This window comes from Saccostrea echinata, unplaced genomic scaffold (genome assembly GCF_033153115.1).
Source record: "Saccostrea echinata isolate AGI-Se365-2 ecotype Australia unplaced genomic scaffold, CSIRO_AGI_Sech_v1 ptg000001l, whole genome shotgun sequence".
In the NCBI taxonomy this organism is placed as follows: Eukaryota; Metazoa; Mollusca; class Bivalvia; order Ostreida; family Ostreidae; genus Saccostrea; species Saccostrea echinata.
Window position 1 is genome coordinate 12,966,524 of NW_026889750.1, and position 17,793 is coordinate 12,984,316.

Consider the following 17,793-nt stretch of genomic DNA (forward strand, 5'->3'; position numbering starts at 1 on the left):
GTGTACAGCACACCAACTGCATGGGAACAAGTACCACTTATCCTGAAGTAAGAAAAAATATATACAATAGTACTTTGTAAGCATGTGTTATTTAAATCTCAAACTCTACATGCTCATGCGTCTTTATTTAAACTAATTATGGGGGTGGGGCACTTAAAAAAATTCTTTGTGAACAAGGTGGACATATGCAATTATCATTTTAATATATAAAAATAATATGGGTTCAAAAGATGGAAAGGCTCTACCATACCGTGAAAAAATTATGGAAGAAATATATGAAAATATTCATACAAAATTTACAGCAAAAGCCTTCCCTACCCCCATGGCGTGTCTGTGATACATAAAACGTTTATTGTATTGATTTTCATTTCTTATTCTTAATTTTATCTCAAGTAAATCAATTATTTAATGTACATACCCAGCCTTACAGGAGCAATAACTCTCCATTATTGTCGAAGTTGTCATAGTAATCGTCATGTTTATCTTGTGCGGGGGTTCACTTTTACACATTGAGCGGTAGCATTTTGTGGATAAATCTATTGATTGGTCATTGGATGTGAAAAGTTTTAATGCATGTATATATCCATTGATGAAGAAATTATAACCTCTCTCTTTTGCACGTTTTGACAAAACAGCATTTCTAAAATAATCAAAAGAAATGTCCGATGGAATGGAATCTAAATTGATTTCACCCGCCATGTTTACTATGGAATGTCCAACCCAGAAGCATAGCTAAGACGTCACTAAGGTAGGCGGGGCTTATCGATGCAAAATGGATCGGTGTATTGTGAATTTCATGGCTTCTGGTTTGAAAAACGAACCAAATTCAATTGTTGGAAAGTTGTTACATGATGCTCAGGTGATCTTTAAGGCCCGTGGGCCTCTTGTTTTATTTTGCTGCCTTATGTAAATTCAAGAATACTATTAATCACTGTCGTGTATCCGCGCCGGGTAGTGACTTGTTTGTGTGAAGTGAAAATGGAGGATTCGCTCAACCGCTTCGAATCGTCGAATGATTTTTGTGTTAAAAATGGGCATTTGGTGTGTAATTTTACAACTAAAAGACAGCTTATGTCTATAAGCAATTATTTATCCTGTAACTCTGTCATAAATCCTGGAATTTAATGTAAAGAAACAGTTCCAGTTGGAGACATGCTAGAACACCGTAACACCGTGGATGACAATACTTACAAAACCATGTATGGTTTGGATTAACTTGTATTATTATTGTATTATAACTTGGATTGACTTACGGTTTGGATGAGATTGACCACCTATAATGTTCTTTGTTTTTTTTTTCTTTTTAAGAAGTACTTAAAATCATGGTATACATGGTCAGTATTACAATGTGGGTCGAACACCAATAGACTTATTTTTCCTAGCGATGAATTGGACGCCATTTGTTCCTGATAAATTGTGCGAGAGAGAAATATATTTCAGACACTAAAAAACGAACAATTATGTCCGTAAGTTGTGTATCCAACAAACTTTTAGAACATGCACGTAGTTTCGTTTTTTTTGAAATGGATGGGGGGGGGGGGGGCAGAGAAAATTATATGACAACTTACTTGAAAAAATCTTTAACAAGCAAAAAAAAAAGGGGGGGGGGGTAAATTATCAAAAATTCTATTTCATAGAAAGGGGTGGAGGCGTTTTTTCAAACAAATTTCATTAATACACTATACCAAAGGATGATTTGGGTATAATGCAACCTAAAAGTGGGGGGGGGGGGGGGGAAGGGGCTTTCAATGATTTTCAATAGTAAAAGGTTATATTTGGGAAAAAATGAGTGGAGGGCAGTCCCTCCGATACTACATGTCTGTAGGTAGTATCTTTTCTTCAACTACACTTTATCCTTAAGGATACTATCACATTTTCTGTGCATTATTTAGTAAAGTATTGTTTTTTTACATGCAGTCATTTGAAGATGTAATAAAAATAAAATAAAAGTATGAATGTAAAATATTTTTTCATGATTTCACATAAAGAAATGCACATGTAATATGTAACTTGCAGTACATGTATAGAATTTATTAATGATGGCAACGGTTAATAGACTAATTGGTTAGAAAGATGGTAACCTGTTATGATTTTCATATATATTTTTCAAATATGACTGTCAAAACAAGTCCCATTTATTTAGTCATTATAATCCAATTATTAATCAAAAGTAACAAATTAACCCGTCATAAAAAATTTGACCTATATTTTCTGTTTCAATAGATGAGTTTAAAACAACAACTAATTTTCTACTAAGCAATGGTTTACATGGTATTTATTTAATTAATCTAGTTTGTTGTCTCTCATGGTAGCTTAATTAGTGGTAGGATGTTTAATTTGTGATCTGGAAGTACCGGTGTCATATAATATATTGAACCCTGCGATATTTTGAACCCGGGTTCAAAATATCGCTGCGAAATATTGAACCTCCTATAAATATTGATCCCAGGGTTCAAAATATTACGGCCATAATATTTTGAACCCCGGGATCAATATATTATAGCCTTATGGCCATAATATTTTGAACCCCGGGTTCAATATATTATAGCCTTGTCGCCATAATATTTTGAACCACGGGTTTATTATAATTTATAGCCTTATGGCCATAATATTTTGAACCCCATTACAGGCATTCTCTGTTTAAAGCATAGGGGTTCCTAAGATTATGGCATTGAAATGTTGTACCTCCTAATTATAATTTTTTTTGGTAGGTTGGGGTGGAGGTTTAAGATAGGATTTATGGATGTAAAATGTTGTACCCCTATTAGACATATATGTGTATAGGAGGTTGTTTAAAAATTATTGACCTAAAAATAATTTTTGAATGGTAAGAGGGGGGTTCAAGATATATGGCAGTGAAATGTTCAACCCCACAACATTTTATAAGGGGTAGAAAATATTATGGCTGAGAAGTATTGAACCTCCATCTAAAGACTACTATGGAAAAGGAAGTGAAAGTATCTAACACCTGTCTCACACACACTCACTTTGATTTAATTGTTAGATCTCGAGGGTTAATTGGGTATCTTTATATTCAAATTGATTATTGTATTTCTTTTTTTTTTATATCTGTGCAATACCTAATGAATAATCAAAATATTGAAGTCTGAAATTGCCACCAGGAAATTAAAAATAATTGTCTTTTACCATCAAACCCCAAATATTCTACATCAAATAACTAAAATAACTTGATATGTCTGATGGAAAAATAATTACGAAATATTTATTTGTTTGTCTTTTAATTATCTCATCCCATAAGGTATTTATTTTTTTTATTTTATTATTATTATTATTATTATTTTTTTTTTTTTTGGTATAATTTACAATTTGAAAAAAGAAAATTCAAGGAGCAATGTAGTATCTCTCCATTGAGGAGGTAACAGGGATATAGCACCTGTGTGTGTACACAGGGAGGTGTCATTGGAGGTCAGCAATACCCACTGTCTATTAATGTTTCCCCTTGGTTGTTTCTATATTATTCAATACAGTGTTTAGAGAATGTGCAAATTGGGTAGCCCAGTTTGAGGGGTGTTTAGCTTACATACATCATTCTGGTGTTAAAATTGAGCCCAAAGCAAATGCAATCATTTACAACATCATCTTCAAGAGGAGATGGATCAGGTCTCTGAGTACACAGATCTGGTTAATTTCCTCTGTAGTCCACCAGACAGACGAGAATGGCCTGTCAACACAAAGGGCTATAGATTCAATAGTTCATCCCATAGAGTGTAACTGGAATATTTGGTGTTTTATGAAGGGAGAGAGCAACATTAAACGGAAATGAATACCTAAGGAAGTCTAATTGGGGTGCAATATTTACCAGCCATATTATTTTGAACCCATCTTTTTGACCACTGAAGTAAAAAAAGGGGAGGGGGTGTCAGAATTCTGCAACCATAAAATCTTGAACCCCCACCCACCTAATGAAAAATTAAAATGTAAGAGGGAAGGTCAATATTTTGAAGCCATTGTATCTTGAAAACAGTTTCCATGAACCTTTAAGTGGGGTCAATATTTTACAGCCATGAAATTTAAAACCCAACTCCTCAAAAGTGTAACAGAAATTCAATATTTTTGCAGTATCATAATTACTTGAAATTATTACACTCCCCATGAAAAAAAAAACACACAATATTTTATGATAATGTCTTGAACCCCTTCTCTTTACTGTTCAATCGATATACCCCAACCCCATAATTAACCTTTAGGATGAGGTTGTTTTTAACAGCCATATTATTGAACCCCGGGGCCCTCCCTTTCTAAACAAGCATAATACCATGCTACTTTAAAACTCCCTCTTCCTGACCACTAAATTGTAATGGGGGACAATACTTTGCAACTATAATATTTTGAATGGCCCCCTCTTAAATTAAAATTTTTGGGGAAATATTTTATGGTCATAATATATTGAACCCCTCTTTCAACTGAAGAAGACTACATGTAGACACCACTTGTTCTTCCCAAATGAAATAAAAATTGTGGGGGTTAATATTTTGCCACATTAATATCTTGACCCCCTTTAATTTTAAAAAGGTAGGGGAATCAATATTTTATGGTCATAAGATCTTGAATCCCCTCCCGTGTTTAACAAGCATAACATTTTGACTCCCCTCCCCCTGGCTGTCAATATTTTGCTACCATAGCACTTTGAACCCCCCTCTTAAATTAAAAATGTATGGGAATCAATATTTTATGTTCATAATAATATTGACCCCCCTCCTGCATTTAACAAGCATGATATTTTGAAACCTCCAACTTTTCTTACCACCTATGTGTGATGGGGTTAATATTTCATCAACCTAATATTTTGAACCCCCCCCCCCAACTTCGTTATGAATTTTGAAAAGTGACCATAATATCTTTAACCCCCTCCCACTTTAAATTTAAAGGGTAGGGGACTCAATATTTTATGATCATAACATCTTGAACCCACTCCCTCTTAAATTAAAAGGGCTGGGGGACTAAATATTTTATGGTCATAATATCTTGAACCCCCTCTCTCTTAAATTAAAAGGGTAGGGGGACTCGATATTTTATGGTCATAATATCTTGAACCCCCCTCCCTCTTAAATTTCAAGTGTACAGGGACTCAATATTTTATGGTCATAATATCTTGAACCCCCTCCCGTTTAAATTATAAGTGTACACGGACTCAATATTTTATGGTCATAATATCTTGAACCCCCTCCCGTTTAAATTATAAGGGTAGGGGGACTCAATATTTTATGGTCATAATATCTTGAACCCCCTCCCTTATTAATTAAAAGGGTAGGGGACTGAATATTTTATGGTCATAATATCTTGAACCTACCTCCCTCTTAAATTATAAGGGTAGGGGTTCAATATTTTATAAGGGGGTTCATTATATCGCAGCGAAAAAATGAACCCGGGTTCAAAATATTATGTAATATATTGAATCTGGGTTCAATATATCGCGGTATCAAAATATTATGCTACACCGGGTTTGATTCTCGTTCACTGCATCAAACCTAAGACATAAACATAGATAGTGACTGTAATTCCTTCACCAAACATCCATTATTAGAAGTCAAAGTTACAGGTTTTTCAGATGAGAAGAACTGAGGCGCCATATCACAGTAGATGTTGGCACGATAAAGAACCCTCACTGTTCAATAGTCTGGGTGCCAAGTTAGGTCTAAATGTGAAGCCCTTCATGGTATGTGGTGATGTCTCTACATCAGTGAAAAATTATTGATGGGATGTAAAACAGCAAACAATAATTTTTTTTCATTATTCCTATCTAGATTGTAACACAAGTTCTGATTGGGTAGCAAGCCAGGTGTAAATTTCTGTACACCTGGCTCCAGCTCGGGTAAATAATGTGACGTCATAATGTATTTGTTTCTCTAGCACAAAAAGCAAATAACATGACATCACAATCATGACGATGCAGCGTAGCCCAAAGTAAATCTTATCGATAATTTGAAACAACATTAATAAGACTTGGGTTTACAAAGAATTTATTCGCTACATAGGAAATAATTTGTTATTCAGGTCCAATCAAGGTTGTACAGGTGTACGGCCTTCGGGTGTATGATATAAAACATGGGGTGAAATCCATGTACACCCTTGATTGAACCTAGATAATATCAGTTTTCCAGCTCCAATCAAGGGTGTATGGGGATTTACCCTGGGTTTTATTCCAGACACCCTGAGGCTGAAGGCCGAAGGGTGTATGGAAGACAACCTAGGGTAAATCCCCGTACACCTCTGATTGGACCTGAATACATCCCCATACACCCTTGATTGGACCTGGATAACGAATTTATTTCCTATGTACCCAAATAAATTCTTTGTAAACAAGTCCAATCAACTGTGTTTCATGCTATCGATAAGATTTACTACGTCCTACAATGCATCATGATGATGTCATGTTTGCTTTTTATCATAGAGAAACTATGCTTTGTGACGTCAAGTTTTTTTACCCCCGGCTCAAGTTGGGTGTACGGAAATTTACACCCGACTTTGTAACCAATCAAAGCTCATGTTACAAGTGACATAGGAAATAACTAATATTACAGCTTTTAATTTATTAGTGAAAGTAAAGATTTCTGATTATTATCATTGTTTACAAATTGTTTTATACATGTAAGAAAATGAACTGAAAAAAATAACAAAATTTCTAACAAGTCCTTCCTGTCACCTTTTACTTGGTGAGCAAAATTTCAGACTAACCAGAGTTTCAAAAATTTATCCAACTGCCATCCCTAAAATTTATTTCAAACTTTCATATAAAACATTTCCAATTTTTTGCTGTATATATACACTGATCATGAAATATACCTGAGAAATTTAATTAAGCTGCATGACTTTTCACATGTGTTACAGAATATCAAATTCTGACATATAGCAATATTTAAAATATTTTGGATAGTGTATTGTTGAATCTATGCCTTTTTGTTTTCAAGAATAAAGTGGCATAGTTGCTAAGAGTATTTTCTCATTTTGTTCTAGGGTTGTGAAATAAGGAGCTGATCCTTACTGCGCAAGGTTCGACACTTACATTAGTCCGCTAGTTTCAGGCTAATACATTTTCATTCTGACTAATAAAATCTGTGGCTATAATTAGTCCAAATGGACATAACCCTTTATACTTTTAGTTCATGGGTTCGAATCCACTGACTGACAAAGGTACAGATCCTATGGATAAAACAATATAAAACCAGGTCTCGTGTTTCAGTAGGTGCTGGCATAGGTGCTAGGAAGAGTTAAACTGCGAGTGATTAAAATTTTAAGAAAACAAACAACTAAATATAAATCTGGATAACTAATAAGTTAACTAATTCAATGTAGGTCCCCTGCCTTTCGCAGTGGTAAGAGCGTTTGCTCTAGAGTTGATCCTTACGTCGCGGGTTTGAATGCCACTGTGGGGCATGGAGACAGGTCCTTTGGATGAGACCGTATAAATCAAGGTCCTGTGTCACAGTAGGTGCTGGCACGAAAAAGATCCCTCGCTGCTCAATGGCTCTGAGTACCAAGCATAAGTCAAAACCTGCAGATCTCAACCGGCAAGCGGTGGTGTCTCCATATGAGTGAAAAATTCTTGAGAGGGACGTTAAACAACTAACCAACAAATAATTCAATGTAGTTTACACATATCATAATAATTATTATGATTATGTCATTCACTGTTTACAAGCTGGTATAACCGACTTCACACCGAATTTCATACCGTCAAACTATTAATTCATTGCCAAATAGTTACGACATCATCGATTATAGCTATATATTTAGAGTAGGGATGTCAATTTTGTCAATAATTCATATTCGAATATTCAATGAAATAAATAAAATCTGTTTTATTTTAAATATCCGTCATCCTACTCTCATGAAAGGTTTAGCGTAGGTATACTTATATTGGAAGTAAAATTGTATGAAGACTTTTGTAGGTGTACAATAAGAAATTCCATTTGATATCTATCAATGTTTGAAATAAATAATTGATTTAAATGTAGAAAAGTATAATTTTAATGAATGAAAATGTATTTATAGTAGCTCCAACTGAGGAACCAGTCGTCTTACATGTACAAAAGGCAAGATAGTCGTAACGGTATACTGTTCAGATTTCAATACGTGTAATAAATTACAATTATCTGCCTGATAAGACATATTGTTATAATTTGATACAATGTAAACAAATATTTCCATAGACAATTTTCCTAGGTAATTAACTATTAAATTAACTAACTTTACAATATTAATTACAGATTAATTCTATCGGACATTCATTCAATGATCAATTAATTTTATTTTGATAAGTATAATCTTCATGACTTTTAGACATTCTTAGATTTCATTTGTTGTCCTCGAGTCTAGATCCGATCGTATCTAACTAATAAAAACTATGAAAGTACGTTTTGTATTAAACATAAAGCATTATTGTACAATTCCTTAACACCTTACTCAAAACAAAATACATAAAATTTAGTAGATTTATAAGATAAGAAAGTAGTGAAAGAAATCAGTCGATCGAAATTGATCGCTAGTAAATTAAACAGGGATAATTCCAGCACTGTTCTAATCAAAATTTATTAATCACAGTACCTCTTTTTATGAAATCTGAAAAACACCGAATATTCGAATCTTAAATTCATATTCGAATATCAACTCATCGAATGAATATTCGAATGTTCGAATATTCGTTGCCATCCCTAATTTAGAGTATTCACTGCCATGACTGTGAAATTTACACAGCCCATGAAAACTATCCATTAACAAACTTACAAGTTTTTTTTTTTAGCTCACCTGAGCTGAAAGCTCAAGTGAGCTTTTCTGATCACCCGTTGTCCGTCGTCCGTCCGTCTGTCCGTCCATCTGTAAACTTTTCACATTTTCGACTTCTTCTCAGGAACCACTGGGCCAATTTTAACCAAACTTGGTACAAAGCATCCTTGGGTGAAGGGGAGTTTAAATTGTTAAAATGAAGGGCCAAGTCCCCTTCAAAGGGGAGATAATCAAGAAAATACAAAAATTGGGTGGGGTCATTCAAAAATCTTCTTCTCAAGAACCACTGGGCCAGAAAAGCTGAAACTTATGTGGAAGCATCCTAAGGTAGTGGAGATTCTAAATTCTTTAAATCATGACCACCGGGGGTAGGGCGGGGCCACAATAGGGAATCCAAGTTTTACATTGAAATATGTAGTAAAAATCTTTAAAAATCTTCTTCTCAAGAACCACTGAGCCAGAAAAGCTGAAACTTACTTGGAAGCATGCTGGGGAAGTGTAGATTCTAAATTGTTCAAATCATGACCCCCGGGGGTAGGGCGGGGCCACAATAGGGAATCCAAGTTTTACATTGAAATATATAGGAAAAATCTTTAAAAATCTTCTTCTCAAGAACCACTGGGCCTGAAAAGCTGAAACTTACTTGGAAGCATGCTGGGGTAGTGTAGATTCTAAATTGTTCAAATCATGACCCCGGGGGGTAGGGCGGGGCCACAATAGGGAATCCAAGTTTTACATTGAAATATATAAGAAAAATCTTTAAAAATCGTCATTTTATATAAGAACCACTGGGCCTGAAAAGCTGAAACTTATGTGAAAGCATCCTGGGGTAGTGTAGATTCTAAATTGTTCAAATCATTACCCCCGGGGGTAGGGCGGGGCCACAATAGGGAATCCAAGTTTTACATTGAAATATATAGGAAAAATCTTTAAAAATCTTCTTCTCAAGAACCACTGGGCCAGAAAAGCTGAAACTTATGTGGAAGCATGCTGGGGTAGTGTAGATTCTAAATTGTTCAAAACATGACCCCCAGGGATAGGGCGGGGCCACAATAAGTACTACGGGGGGGGGGAGGGGGGGAGAAATCAGGTGAAAAACAGCAAGGCCAAAGTTACTCAGGTGAGTGCTGTGGCCCATGGGCCTCTTGTTTTTTTTTCATTTGGGTCTGCCACGTACTACCCAACATATGGTTGCATTGTGCTCAAAATAAATTTCATAACCACACTCCACAAAGAAAACGAAGTTTGATATTCTATGTAATATGCACAATTTTTTTCTTAATCTTATCACTGCAGCTGAACTGTACCATCTGAATTTTACAACCTAAAATGAATTATTTCAAATTCTTTGTGAAATAAAATCTAATAAAGTATTAATAAGCATGACAAGCTATTGCAGTAAAAGTTTGATAATATCATCAAAGTGTTTACAGTTTGAGTCTCTACTATAAAATGGATAACATCAGCTGATCAGTGTATACATTTATGTCATGTGCGTGCAGGCATTTAATATCAATCTATGTATATTCCAAATAATTTAATTATATAAAAAAAATCTTACCTTAATTCTTTTGAATCGTTCATACTTCATAGGAATGACATAGACACTAACACATCACTGATAACTCTTTTCTTACTCGTTACACAAATACTCGCCGTCAGCTGAATTTCCTCCCAATCGCACACAAGATCTTCAGTTTAAAACTCAGTATAAATCCTTCTTTATACTAATGCTCCATATACGTAATCAGAAATGTTAATCTGCGCATAAGCCTAGCTGCGGATTGAATAATGCATGTCTACATACGCAATCAATGTCAATCATACAGTGCAAATTTTTGGTTCATTGACAAATGCTGCCATGCTGGTCCCCTACCCACAATGCCATTGAATGTTTACATCCAGTGCGATCAAACCAAAACATTTGCGATATTGTAAATTAAGAATTAGATAGGTGTTTAAAGTGACAAATATATAGGCACATTTCAGTACCAGCATAACAGATAGCCATCATATAGTAATAATTGTATACATTTCGGTCCTGACAAGGCATGTACGCGTTGATCTATTTTTAGTTTGTAGACAACTTGTTCTTATATTTACATGAAATTCATTTCGTAAAAATAGCTTTAAATAAGCATGATTTTTTTTTTCTTTTTATGGCAAATAAAAAGATTTAGTATTCTAGATAGTATAAAATAAAAATTTTGTAGCAAACGTCAACATTTTTAGCTATTTGAAAAAAGACATTTATGACGTACTGATCCCTAAATATAGGCGCCAGCCCCTTTTTCTTGATTTTATCTGAAAGCCCTTGTTATTTCACACAACTTTTCTTCTATATGTCTTAGCAAAATATTTTTAGTTTAAAAGTTATTAAACAAAAAGCAACAAAATTTCATGAAAAAAAATTCTTAAAATTTGCCATCAAATAACATACAAATTTGAATAGTTTAGCCAATAATTTTAACAGTTGACACAACTACAATACATTAGCTACATTTTCTTAAAATTTTCATGCAACTATCTTACGTAGTTCCAAAGATCTCAGCCGGACAAAAGACCCTCCTAATATCAATTAAAGGGCAATAACTCTTAAATAAAGGCGTAAATCAAAAAATCGAAAAAACCATTTTTAGGCCTTAACATAATGTTTCTTTCCTGAAAGTTTCATAAAAATCAGGCAAAAAATCGACGAGAAATCAGCTGATAAAAATTTGCGGGGAAAAAAAATAAGAAGAAACTAGATGCAATCTCGTTGCGAGCAACGAGTGGGTCTAACGTCCAATTTTTGATAAGATGAGATAAGAATTTGACTGAGATTTTCGTTAAAAAATAGTTATATAAATAAATTGTTAAGACAAACAATTTCCCTTCAGTAATGTGTAACAAAATATTGATCAATAAAAAGTTATAGATTAAACACTTCCGGCCCGTCTTGGCCCCTTACATGAATGATCAGCCCCTTTTTCTTGATATCATCTTAAAGTTCTCATGATTTTGAACACTTTTCGTTCAACAACTATTCAGAAATTCTTTTTCGTTTCCGAGATATATGCAAAAGAAATATTAAGGGCCGGCCCTTTTAAGTCCTAAACTGGGATGTCTAGCAAAAATTGAATGATTGCATATTATTAAGAATATTATTTTGAGCATCTTTTGTTAAAATATTGGTTATCAAAATATTCTTCCTTTTCAAGATTTATTGCGCCAAAGATTATACAGTCTGACCCCAAATTATCCCTTATTGCATAAGATATGATGTTAAAACACCATGTTATATAGCTAAAAAGTGTGCTGATGAACTATTTCGCTTCAGTAATATATTACAAAATATTGATCATTAAATAATTATTGATTTAAGACTTTCGGCCCCTCTCGGCCCCTATTTTGAGGGGCCAGCCCCTTTTTCTTCATACCATTTTAAAGCTCTTATGGTTTTGAACACTTTTTGTTCAACAACTACCGTAAGTTTTGGGGTATATGTCGATGGGTTATATAGGTCGAAAGGCTCATTTTCAGCCGTAATTTTTAAAAAATCCTTAGATAGGACGATTTGGAAGATAGGACGAGGCTTTGTTTATCGACTTTTTAGAGATTCTTACATAGAAACTACGTAACAGAACATGTAAAGGTTTTTAACTTAACCCGTGATATTAACGTATGAAGAAAATAAAATGGTATTTTTATGAGTACAGCATTTTAATAGTGTTTTATACAAACATAGTTAAAACTTCCTAGAATTGTGATATAACGTATTTTCTCCAACTTGCCTGTTCAACGCCGTCGTTGTTTGACTCTGTCGTTAAACACATAAATACGGTAGTATACAACAGCTATAATTAGGGAAATACCCGAAATCAAACAATAATCATTTCCATTTTAGAACATCGTGGACACATTCTTTTATTCCGACATTATTTACCGGGGTACAATATTAAGTGCGATGACCGCCATTTTTATATTTCTTGTCCAGGGATTTGCTAAAACACGCAAATGACTATTACATGTAACAGTGCGCAAATGAAATTAATCATATTAACATGCTATAATTTTGCTTGAGATATTGTTGTAAAAATAAATTTAATTGAGAGTACATTAGCAATTTAACAGTCATCAGGAATTTCACAGTTTTGTTTGTTCAATGATGTATAGCACTAATACCCCTGCAACGGCACGTGGATCTGTTAATCACGCCCCGCAGGTGTTTAAACCAACAGGTGTTAACACCTTCGTGTACACAGTGTATATCCCTCTATCTGTCAGACAATTAAAATTCTATTAGAAGCCAATCTTTGTATAATTCGGTGTACCCCTTGGGATATAAAACAGAATAGTTATGACTAGCGGTATATTTGGTAAATAATTTTAGGAATTTACTGGCAACAATTTATTTCACACATTTTACATTTAAATAAATATCACAAGACAATGAAAAATATTTAGGTGTAGTATTTAAATTAATCGTTACAAATAAATGGTAAAAAAAAAAATACAATTGCGATTGTGAAAACTCCTCCGTATTTTAAACTGATACGGTTGCGGTTTTATTTTTAGTAAACGATTGCGACTTCCAACTTCACAAGATGGACACAGCATGTTGTAAATATACTTTGAGACATTATTGATGATATAATAAGTTTTTTTGTACATCGACGGATATTTAATGAACTTTTTTTGTAAGAAATCAATGGAATAAATATTTAATTCTTTATTGTTTATTATTTTTTTCTCGGTAAAGTAATTTTAAAAAATACGAAAATGGCACAGATTTGCTTTAAAATTGACGTAAATTTTACTGATTTTGGGGCATTTTTCGTAAACTTGGGCCTTAGATAGGTCGATTCGTTAAATAGGACGACCCCAGCGGTTCTGAGAAAAAAAGTATCGTCCTATCTTCCAAAACTTACGGTATTCAGAAATTCTTTTTCGTTTCCGAGGTATATGCAAAAGATATATTTAGGGGCCAGCCCTTCAACTCCTAAATGGGGACGTTTAGCAAAAATCGAAAGGTTACCTACTGTTTAGAACATTATTTTAAACATCTTTTATTCTATATTGCTTATCAAAACATTTCCCACTTTCGAGATATAAAGTGCCAAAGATTTGGCCTTCTGGCCCCTTAGGGCCCCTAATTATGTTTGTTTGTTTTGTTTGTATGTTGTTTAACGTCCCTCTCGAGAAATTTTCACTCATATGGAGACGCCACCACTTGCCGGTGGAGAGCTGCAAATTTTGTCCTATACTCGGCACTAACTGCCATTGAGCAGTGAGGGATCTTTTTCGTGCCAGCACCTACTGCGACACGGGACCTCGGTTTATATGGTCTCATCCGAAGGACCAGTCTCCACATCCCACAGTGGGATTCGAACCCACGACGTAAGGATCAACTCCATACTCTGCGACTCTAGAGCAGACGCTCTAACCACTGCGCCATGCGACGACCCCTAACTATGTAACATGTGATGTGAATATCAAAATATATAGTTGTAAATTGTTAAGATAAACATTTTTGCTTCAGTAATGAATTGCAAAATTTTGAATGTTAAAAAGTTATTGATTAAAGACTATTGGCCCCTCTCGGCCCCTATTTTGAGGGTCCAGCCCCTTTTTCATCATACCACTTTTAAGCTCTTATGATTTTGAACACTTTTTGTTCACTAACTATTCAGAAATTCTTTTTCGTTTCCGGGCTATATGCAAAAGATATATTTAGGGGCCAGCCCTTCAACTCCTTAATGGGGACTTTAGCAAAAATTGAAAGGTTAAATATTGTTTAGAACATTACTTTGAACATCTTTTATTCAATATTGCTTATCAAAATATTTCCCACTTTCGAGACTTAGAGTGCCAATGATCTGGCATTCTGGCCCCTTACGGCCCCTTATCATATAACATATGACATAAATTTTATAATATATAGTCGTAAATTGTTAAGATAAACATTTTTGCTTAGTAATGAATTGCAAAATATTGATCATTAAAAAGATATTGATTAAAGACTTTTGCCCCCTCTCGGCCCCTATTTCGAGGGACCAGCCCCTTTTTCTTCATACCATTTTAAAGCTCTTATGATTTTAAACACTTTTTGTACAACAACTATTCAGAAATTCTTTTTCGTTTCCGAGCTATATGCAAAAGATATATTTAGGGGCCAGCCCTTTAACTCCTTAATGGGGACGTTTAGCAAAAATCGAAAGGTTAAATATTGTTTAGAACATTACTTTGAACATCTTTTATTCAATATTGCTTATCAAAATATTTCCCACTTTCGAAATATAGAGTGCCAAAAATTTGGCATTCTGGCCCCTTATGGACCTTAATTATGTAACATATGATGTATATATCATACTATATGGTTGTAAATTGTTAAGATAAACATTTTTGTTTCAGTTATGTATACCAAAATATTGATCGTTAAAGAGTTCTTGATTTAATACTTTTGGCCCCTCTCGGCCCCTAATATGACAAGTCACCCTTTTTCCTTGATCTCATATTAAAGATCTTGTCATTCTGCACAAAAATTGTTCAGTATATTTTTTAAAAAAAATTATACTTTAACTCTTTACCTACCACTGACGGATATACACGCTTAAATTTTCATCGCTATACTCGCACTGACTGATAAATCCATCTCAGAAACCTACCACGTTAACCTTACTGACGGATATATCCGCTGTAAACAATGACATGCGCAATCGCTATGACAGATTTTTCAGTCATGTATAGTAGTAATACGAATCATTTGATTGGTAGAATGAGAGTGGAGTTGGGTATAAAGACCAATGAAATTCATGTTTAGAAATGAATGAAGTATGACGTCGTCTTTTTTGTTTGTGTTGTGTTGTTAAAAATAACCCAGAAAAGCATGTGTAAAGTAAAGGCACATGTATGAAAAACAAAATGGCGGAGAACGAAATAGATTGGGAAGCTTTCTTTCAATCAGACGATGATGAGATCGATTTTGAGGGATTTAGTTCACAGAGTGATATAAGTGTTAGTAATGATACATCTGAGGAATCGTCTGATGAGTCGAGTGACGAGGAAACTGAAGTTTTGACCTGGACGAGAACGTTGAACTCGCCGACAGTCGGGAACTTTGACCAGCAGACTGGTGCTACGTTCGTTCTCGATTCTGAGAGAAATGAATTGGATTTTTTCCTCAGATTTTTCCCCATGACACTTGTGGAAAATTTGGTGACAGAAACGAACAATTATGCTGAACGTTGCATAGCTACAAAGCCAGACAAGTTGTGGACGCCGACTGGTGTTCCGGAGATGATGGCGTTTCTGGGGATTCATATCGTTTTTTCCATCATTGCTCTGCCGTCTTATACGATGGCGTGGAAATCCACCTGGCCCTTTGAAATGCCTAGTATACCATCCATTATGACCAGGACTAGATTTGAAAAGATCTCAAAATACTTTCACATGAATGATACATCAGAAAATCCACGAAGAGGACAGCCAGGGCATGACAAACTGTGTCACATAAGACCTGTGCTAGATGCGGTTTCCAAAACTTGTATGGAAAATTATAACCCACACAAGGAACAGACCATAGACGAGGGTATGATTGCTTTCAAGGGACGGCTCTCATTTAAACAATATCTTCCAGCTAAACCCACTAAGTACGGCATTAAAGTTTGGGAAAGAGGCTCACCCCACAATGGGTATGTTCATGAATTCCAAATCTATACTGGGAAAGTGGCTGGCTCAAGAATTGAGGAAGGATTAGGCTCCAGGGTTATAAAGGATCTATCATCATCTCTTGAAAACAAGAATCATGTTATATATATGGATAATTTTTTCTCTAATCCTGAATTATTTGATCAACTTTACAAGAAGGGAATATACTGCTGCGGGACTGTTAGAAGCAACAGACGTGGAATGCCCGAGGCCATCAGGAGTGCCAAATTGAAAGAGAGGGGCCAGAGTATTACATTACAAAGAGGAAATCTTGTGGCCACAGCTTGGAAAGATAAAAAAATGGTCACTTACCTGAGTACCAATTGCGATCCCACCCAAAGCAGAACAGTATATCGAAGGAAAAAAAATGGAGACTTACAAGAGCTTCCCGCACCAGTTGTGTCTGAACTGTATAACAAGTTTATGTTCGGGGTAGATCTTGCAGATCAGAAAAGAATGCAGTACACAAGTTGCAGGAAAGCAAAGAAGTGGTACAAGTACCTATTTTGGTTCTGCTTTGATCTAGCGCTGGTAAATTCATTAATTTGTATGCAGGAATCAACTAACCACCAATTGATGACAAAGTCGGGCAGAAGCAAATCCCGTACACAGCTGATGTTCCGGACAGCCCTGGCCCAACAAATGATTGGACAGTTCAGGGGAGTAAGGAAACGGAAAGCTCCTGCAGTTACTGGTAATTGTGGTTTGGCCCACTGGCCTAAGCAATTTGAAAAACCCGGTAGATGTAAACAGTGCCATAAGGAGGGGAGGAGGCATGAAGTTTCTATTGGATGTGCACAATGCAATGTCAAATTGTGTATAAAGAATGACTGCTTTCTGAAATTTCACGAAGATTTATTTCAATAATCATTTCTTCAATCACTTGAATGTGCTCATGTGACAATATGCAAGTTCATAGAGTTTTGTGTGTAATTCTAGAGGAAAATTTACTTTATTTTGAACATTTTATGTAGTTTATTTACATTGAATATGGATAAAACTTTAGGAAATGAAACTTCAAACACTGTTGAAAAAAATGTAATTTGAATTATTTCTCTACCTTTATTTAATCAAGAGAAATCCTAATTAAAGTAAGTGACCCCTTATCTGAGTTTCATTTTTACTCTCGCTGCAAATTCTCTCTGGTAATGAGCCTACAGAGCAGCTGCAGTAACGAGCTTATCAGTTGTGTGTAGCAGTGAACTCGCACAGCAGCAGTGGTAGATAAGAAGTTAAAAGATATGATAAAAAATGTCTCAAAAATTCACTCATGATTCGTGTCCTAAATTTCGACCCCTACCGAGCTTCCATACTAGGCACTTCCGGAAAATATCCAAACCAATAATATCAAAATCAAAA

The 17,793-nt window shown here is 34.9% G+C and overlaps 1 protein-coding gene across 1 annotated transcript in view; it reads left to right on the forward strand.

The window, feature by feature from the left end:
• Positions 1–17,793, forward strand: part of LOC133185339 (vacuolar protein sorting-associated protein 16 homolog) — a 765,182-nt gene that overhangs the window by 192,737 nt on the left and 554,652 nt on the right. The gene's annotated exons all lie outside the window — the stretch shown is intronic.